Source organism: Eurytemora carolleeae, unplaced genomic scaffold, assembly GCF_000591075.1.
Source record: "Eurytemora carolleeae unplaced genomic scaffold, Eaff_2.0 scaffold458, whole genome shotgun sequence".
Lineage (NCBI taxonomy): Eukaryota > Metazoa > Arthropoda > Copepoda > Calanoida > Temoridae > Eurytemora > Eurytemora carolleeae.
The window spans coordinates 178,750-187,786 of record NW_019396377.1 but is presented as its reverse complement, the minus strand read 5'-3'; positions in this window follow the sequence as shown (position 1 = coordinate 187,786).

Sequence of the window (9,037 nt, the reverse complement as noted above, 5' to 3'; positions counted from 1 at the left end):
TAGAGACGACTGTACGGACATAACACTGTCCGTTCTTATATTTAGAGACGACTGTACGGACATGACACTGTCCGTTCTTATATCTAGAGACGACTGTACGGACATGACACTGTCCTTTCTTATATTTAGAGACGACTGTACGGACATAACACTGTCCGTTCTTATATTTAGAGACGACTGTACGGACATAACACTGTCCGTTCTTATATTTAGAATTATTTACTATCTCCTGCACCTGAAAATTAGTTCCGTTCTTTCTCCAATCATTAGAAACTAAAGAAAACTTTATTTACCCTTGGAAATGTTATATGTAAAGAGGTTTAGGTCGTTTTTACAGTATCATCCTTTGTGAGTAGCCCTGTATGATAAAATGACAATGAAAAACATTTTTCCAGTAAAAAGTTGAGAACAACTCAGGTCAGAACTTGTGTGTGATATTAAACACTTTATTCGATTTGAAATGTAATTTTAAATTTTAGGATAAATGTTTGATCTCTTAATTAAAGTAGTCTCCGTAGAGTTTACCACTACAGGATATTGAAGAGGACTAGTATTATATCCCCCCAGAGTTTACCACTACAGGATATTGAAGAGAATTAGTATTATATCTCCCAGAGTTTACCACTACAGGATCTTGAAGAGAATTAGTATTATATCCCCCCAGAGTTTACCACTACAGGATCTTGAAGAGAATTAGTATTATATCCCCCCCAGAGTTTACCACTACAGGATATTGAAGAGGACTAGTATACATCGAATTGCTTAGCCTATATTACCGGATTGTCCGGGTACCCATGGTTTTCCTCAAAAAATTTCAGCCCATTCGGTCAATCTCATCCTTTGTGGGTAACCCTGATTGTACAGTACATGTATAAAAGTAGATTTAAATGTACAGTACATGTATAAAAGTAGATTTAAATGTACAGTACATGAATGAAAGTAGATTTAAATGTACAGTACATGTGTAAAAGTAGATTTAAATAAACAGTGCATTTACAAAAGTAGATTTAAATGTGCAGTACAAAAATAAAAGTATATTTAAATGTACAGTACATGTGTAAAAGTAGATTTTAATGTAGAGTACATGTATAAAAGTAAATTTTAATGTACAATACATGTATACAAGTAGATTTAAATGTACAGTACATGTATAAAAGTATATTTGAATGTACAGTACATGTATAAAAGTAGATTTGTGTTTTTGTTTGATAATGTCACTTTTTCTATCGGAATAAAATTATCTAAGAGATGAATAAATGATATGAAGTGTGTCAAGACTATTAGTCAAGATATGTACCTTCATTTCATTCAATACATTCATATACACCAATACAGTCCTCTTCAATACATTCAGATACACCAATACAGTCCTCTTCAATACATTCAGATACACCAATACAGTCCTCTTCAATACATTCAGATATACCAATACAGTCCTTCAATACATTACAAACATACACATCAATTTATCATATAGAACATACATATTCACATTCATACAGACTATGCTATACTATATATAAGGTATACAGATATTTACTGCAGGGTACAGTCAGAACAGAAAAAAAACTTTTTATTGGATCTGATTTTTTTTAAAAAGGATTCTTATTTTGGCATTGAAATGTTATACAAAGTAATTAATTCCACGAATTCAGTTAATTTTTCCTAGTTCTGGCACAGCAAAAAGTGTGCGAAAATTAATTACTTTATCCATAAATAATTTGGAAACCCTGTTGTTGATTCACTAGTTAAAGTAAGCTTTTTTCGGAGGTTTCAATTAAACTTGGAATACATGTTCTAATAATAAAACCTTGAATTAGATTTATGTTTACCGAGTAGAAAGTTTAATATTGTTTTAATATTTTTCTTCTAATGTTTTCATAACAGAGCAAACTATACAAGTACTAGCCGCTTGGGAACCAAGCTTCGCCTGGAATCTTTTAAACTTCCACTGAAGCATCAATATTAAAACATAATAATAATCTTTTTAAAGGAAACTCATAAACTATAAACTATAAAATTATGCCCTAAAGTTCATAAGCTCTAAGGTTAATAATCAATAAATTTACTACTCTATGGTTCATAATATATAAACTACGCTCTTTGGTTCGTATTCTTTAAAATTACTGATATATATTTTGTATATTCTATAAACTTACTACTCTATGGTTTATATATTATATAAACCTACTACTCTATGGTTTATATATATTCTTTTAACTTACTACTCTATGGTTTATATATTCGATAAACTTACTACTCTATGGTTTGTATATTCTATAAACCTCTGTTTTATATAGTCTATAAACCTACTACTCTATGGTTTATATATTCTATAAACTTACTACTCTATGGTTTATATATTCTATAAACTTTCTACTCTATGGTTCATAAAATATAAACTTGCTGCTCTGTTGTTCGTTTATTTAAAATTACTGCTATATGCTTTATATATTATATAAACCTAGTACTCTAAGTTCAATATCATATATTCTATAGACTTACCACTCTATGGATATATATTCTATAAAATTACTACTCTATGGTTCGTATATTCTATAAAATTACTACTACTACTACTGTATGGTTTATATATTCTGTCAACTTACTACTCAATATTCTATAAACTAACTTCTCTATGCATGGTTCATTTATTCTAAAAATTGACTACTTTATGGTTCCTATATTCTATAAACCTACGTATACTTTTGGTTCATATATTCTATAAACTTACTACTCTATGGTTCATATATTCTATAAACTTTCTACTCTATGGTTCATATACTCTACAAACTTACTACTCTATGGTTCATATATTCTATAAACTTTCTACTCTATGGTTCATATATTCTATAAACTTTCTACTCGATGGTTCATATATTCTATAAACCTTCTAATTATAATAAGAAAGACCCGGAATTAATTGACAGTTAATCTGACGACTTTACATATATATCTCTGGCAATTTTAAGTGCTCAAAAAGGCAGACCACATTTTGGAAATGACAGGACTAGGGCTATTTAGTAATTTTTGTTTCATTAATTATATTTGCAAAAATAAGATTGTAAAGTCGTCTGATTAATTGAAAATTAATTCCGGGTCTTTCTGATTAGGACTGTATATGGCTCATATACTATATAAATGTACTACTCTATGGTTCATATATTCAATAATCTTACTACTCTATGACTCATATATTTTATAAATTTACTACTCTATGGTTCATATATTCAATAATCTTACTACTCTATGGTTCATATATTCAATAATCTTACTACTCTATGACTCATATACTCTATAAACTTACCTCTCTATAGTTCGTTTATACAATAAACTTGCTACTCTATGGTTTATATATTCTATAAACTTACTACTCTATGGTTCATATACTCTACAAACTTACTACTCTATGGTTCGTATATTCTATAAACTTACTACTCTATGGTCAATATATTCTATAAACTTGCTACTCTATGGTTCATATAGTCTATAATCTTACTACTCTATGGTTTAGATATTTTATAATCTTACTACTCTATGGTTCATATACTCTATAAACTTGCTTCTCAATGGTTTACATCAAGGTAATAAACTGAGTATACTAAGTGTACACACAATATAAACAATTGCCAACACTTCTCTCCCTAATGTAAACACAAATGTAAACAATTGTTTTGTATTCAATTCCAATAAATCCTTCCATCGAACCATCTAAATCCAATTTATTGTGAAGTACTTCTAATATTTATTGCCTAGATCAACCTGATCTTAAACTGCTGGATAATGCGCTCAGTGATATAAATAAGTCCCGGGAAAATATTTAATAACAGATTTTTGCAAATTAATAGAGAAATCTCTAAATATAAAATATATTAATAAATAAGTATTGGGTTTCTACTGAGTAAAAAAACTGGATTAGTGCTGTTTTACAGAAAACAAAAAAGTTAGCAGGGTTCATATTTTAAGTGTAGAAATATTGAAATAAACGTTTTGATGCTTTATTTATTAAGATTTGTGCGGATAGACGAATATATTTTTCGAAATAATTTTGTTTTATATGCTCCTATCTGTCCAGACGCCCTTTGTCTAGCGATTTTTAGTTGTGAACCCTCATTTAACCAGGATTCAACTTTTATCACATGTTAATACTTATCCACGTGCTTCATAAACCCAGCAAAAAAAAATATTTAGTGATGTGTATAATTGAATAATTTAAACTGTTACTTCATGGTTCTTTGAATTAAAAAGAAAGAAAAAATGGTGAAAATAAGTTTAAATTGTAAACATATTTGTATTGTGTATTCTACTACAGTGCCTGCTGACAGTAGATCTGAATATGTAAATGTGAATCAATATATTTCAATGGTAGAAGGAATATATTGAGAATAAACCTAATTTTATTACAGAAATGTTTAAACCATATACAATATGCTCAGATATATATTAATTTATTAATATTTGGTTCAGCGTTGACAGAGAACCAAAAATATTACATTCGTTTAAACGTGTATTCTTTAGATGGTGACAATCTACACTTGATAAAAAACAGTTGAAGGCATAGATTAATAACAACACAGATAGAACACTAGATGTCGTCTTTTCTAGATTTAGGGTTTTTCGTTCACAATAACCAGGAGGCAGCATCTAAAATGAGTTACGCGCATGCTGCGTTGAATTACATTACAGAGAGAGTGCCTGTTCTACGCCGCAAGCGCGTAACTTTGCCACAAACTCAAATATTCAAACCCTTATATTTTTTAGAACCTTATGTTGTAAACCTTTGATATTTCAAGCTCATAATATTTGATCCAACAGAAATCATAGTTTTAAATATCTAAGGTCTACAACATTTGGTTCTATAGATATAGTGATTAGAAAATCAGAGTTTGTGGCAAAGACTCAATTCCTGTGAGTCTCTGTCTCAGAGTTATTGTGAACGATAAACCCCTAAATCTTGAAAAGGCGTTCAGAAACTGAACAGAAAACAAATTAAGTAAAATAATCTTAATTAATCCAATTTTTGTCGATTTCTGAAAATACAACAATATGAAATAGAGAGAAAAATCAAAACGTTAGTAATAAAATTTTCCTTGATTTTTTATTTTCCTTTAAACTTTGCTGCTAAATATTTGTTGTTTATTTGCTTGTTATTGTTCTGCTCTACAATAAAGATTAAATAAGATGAATCGAAGACAGATTGTAATATTGTTTGATTCATGACAAGAAAAAGTATTATTATTATTATTATCCCTGTATATTTAGCTGGAGGAGTAGAAACAACGGCTAAACTTGAGTTTTAAAGAACTATTTATATATTAACATAAATATTAAGAGTGACATGTCCGATTCACAACGGTGCCCTTTACTAAGACCTATTGCCGGGAAATTGACTATTTTGAATTGTATTCTAAAAATAAAACTTACTTGCGGATTTATGCTGCTGAGGTAATAAAGAAAATTGTTAGAATTTAACAAGATTTAAGGTACATATGCCAATCTTTACATGAAGGGTTACATGAAATTCTGTCCACTGTCCCTTTTACTCTTTCCTTTTAGAAGAAAGGAAACCCAATCCAACAAGTACATATTTACATATTTAGAGAGTCCACAGAGAGAACAAACACAAATCTGATAGATTCGGAAATATATGCTGTTTCTTTACACTGGACTTTTAAATTCGGACTGGACATAAACCTTCGCGGGGGGGGGGTTAATTTAAGGTTAATGAATATAACAAACAAAAAGCCAATTATATTTTTAGATTAACGATAAACATTTCTTTCCAAACTATTAAGAAAATGAATCTGATTATCAAATTGAATAGTTTTCTTTTAAAACCATTTTACAAGAAACCCCCTGCCCAACTGATCCTGATTGAAGAAACAATTTTACAAGAAACCCCCTGCCGAACTGATCCTGATTGAAGAAAACTTTTGAATTTCCTTTTTTGAAAATATTTGTCACACTAATTGAATCTGAAAGTTTTCATTGTCTTCTAACTAGAACTTCAAATTTTAAATAACTCTCCAACATGAACTAGATTTTAAATAACTCTCCAACCACATGAACTAGATTTTAAATAACTCTCCAACCACATGAACTAGATTTTAAATAACTCTCCAACCACATGAACTAGATTTTAAATAACTCTCCAACCACATGAACTAGNTTTGCCATGGTTTTCCAGGGAGATACTGAGCTGAAATCTTTACATAATATCAATATCCTGGGTACCCAACTTTGCCATGGTTTTCCAGGGAGATACTGAGCTGAAATCTTTACATAATATCAATATCCTGGGTACCCAACTTTGCCATGGTTTTCCAGGGAGATACTGAGCTGAAATCTTTACATAATATCAATATCCTGGGTTCCCAACTTTGCCATGGTTTTCCAGGGAGATACTGAGCTGAAATCTCAAAATCCTGGGTACCCAATTTTGCCATGGTTTTTCCTGCACTTAGCTCCTCACAACGATCCAGAGTGCTTTGAAGGTTTGTAATGCTTTGTCCTTGTTTCTCAACTAACTATTTTTTACTTTTTTGTATCCCTATGTAGATATGCAGATACTCTATGGCTTGTTTTTATGAAGTAATAAGCAACATTTTTATGGTTTTTGCGTGAGTGTTTGCCATAATTTTTCCTGTTTTTAGTTCCTCATATCTACCCTCATGAAAACTCATCTAACCTCCCCTCATGAAAACTTATCTAACCTCCCCTCATGAAAACTTATCTAACCTCCCCTCATGAAAACTCATCTAACCTCCCCTCATGAAAACTCATCTAACCTCCCCTCATGAAAACTCATCCAACCTCTCCTCATGAAATTCATCTAACCTCCCCTCATGAAAACTCATCTAACCTCCCCTCATGAAAACTTATCTAACCTCCCCTCATGAAAACTTATCTAACCCCCCCTCATGAAAACTCATCTAACTTCCCCTCATAAAAACTCATCTACCCTACCCTCATGAAAATTAATGTATCTTACATTAGCTTAGATATAATGTAATCGTATTTCCAAGTGCCTTTCCGTGGGAAGACGATAATGCCTGATTCAAATGCTACCCTTAAAAACTGATAAAGATAACAATGTTTATAATTATAAAAACTGATTATTTTCAATTGTGGTTTCTGTACAAAAAAAGATTTGCACCTTTCTACTGCAGGAAAAGTTATATTCCCTGTAGATCATGAATATTATTAAAGATGAAATGTAGAAACAGAAGAAGAAAAATATTTTGTATAATTTATGTAAATATTTGAAATGTTTAAGTATCTTTTCTTCTTTAAATAAAGATATTTCATGCCAAATGCCAATTCACATCATGATATTTAATTCGCATGATGAGGGATTTGCTAAGCAGCCGGCGCCTCCGCAATGCATTAAGAGCCTCTGCTATGCAGTAAACGAGCCTCCTTCGCATTACATTTCTTCCAGAAACTGCAGTACACTTTTTTGTAAACATATGGGGGTTTCTGGTGTAACTTCTTGTACATTGTATGATTTACTTAGTTTATTATATCACTCTGATAGAAAGTATGCATGCTCTTGCGCAAAAATCAGCATTTTGCCAATTACTCTTCCTGAACTAAAACTAGAAACATGCGTGCTGTAGTTTTGAGATTCTCATATATTGCGCTACAAAAAAAATAAGTTAGTAATATAAAATATAACTCCAAGGGGTTAAGACAGGTCTGGACATCCGGACATTTTTTGGATCTTAGCGTGTACATTACAAATTCAGATTTCTATTCGGTTCTTTCTTTGAATACCACTTCACTGTAACTGTGACAGTTAAAAATGTGTTATTTATTTTGTATTTACTGTAATTTAATACAGAGATCTGGTTAAACCTTCGGTTTATTGTACTTAAAAGTTTTGGTCCTCTCATAAAATCTCGTTCTTAATGGGAAACATCGTATTATTGAAATATAAAAAGGTGTCTATAATACTCTTGTTAACTTTAAACAATGAGCTTACTACGTTGTAAAGTCTCCAACTATTGCCAACTATTGCCAACTATTGCCAACTATTGCCAACTATTGCCAACTATTGCCAACTATTGCCAACTATTGCCAACTATTGCCAACGTTCTATTGCCAACTTGAGACCTAAACTGATGGGGACCTTAGTTTGGGAAATATATACCCTTTTGGTTCAGTCCCTGGATGATTGCTGTATAAGTTTCCCACCGTGCATTTCGAGATCAACCCCTTGTTTAGCTCAACAACTCTATAGTTTCATTGAAAATGGTCCGGTGCATGTTTACTAATTAATGTTTTTCAATGATCTTTTGTCATTTTTTTCACATAAATTTTTTCAGTATTTGTCAGGATTTGCTGTTTGGATGCTTTTAAGTTTGAACAAAATCCGTGAGTCCTTGTGAAATAATATCTTTCTAATAAAGAATAGGGAAACCAATTCTAAAGGAAATAGACAATTACATTTTTATTTTCCCTTTTCCCTGGGCTTCTTGATCTCATTCTTTGAATTATTTATTCCATGGTGTGCAGGTTTCAAGGATCACATCATACCAAATATACAAATCTTTTTGCATTCTTTAAGATATTGTAAATAATAGTCAAGGTTTTTTTTGTTATGAAAACTCGAGCCTAGATTTTTGTGATTAGAACTCGATCCTATAGATTTTTTTTATTAAAACTCGATCCTAGATTTTTGTTATTAAAACTCGATCTTAGATTTTTGTTATACTCGATCCTAGATTTTGTTATCAAAACTCGATCCTAGATTTTTGTTATTAAAACTCGATCCTAGATTTTTGTTAATAAAACTCGATCTTAGATTTTTGTTATTAAAACTCGATCCTAGATTTTGTTATCAAAACTCGATCCTAGATTTTTGTTATCAAAACTCGATCCTAGATTTTTGTGATTAGAACTCGATCCTATAGATTTTTGTTATTAAAACTCGATCCTAGATTTTTGTTATTAAAATTCAATCCTAGAATTTTGTTATAAAAATTCGATCCTAGATTTTTGTTACTAAAATTCGATCCTAGATTTGTGTTATTTA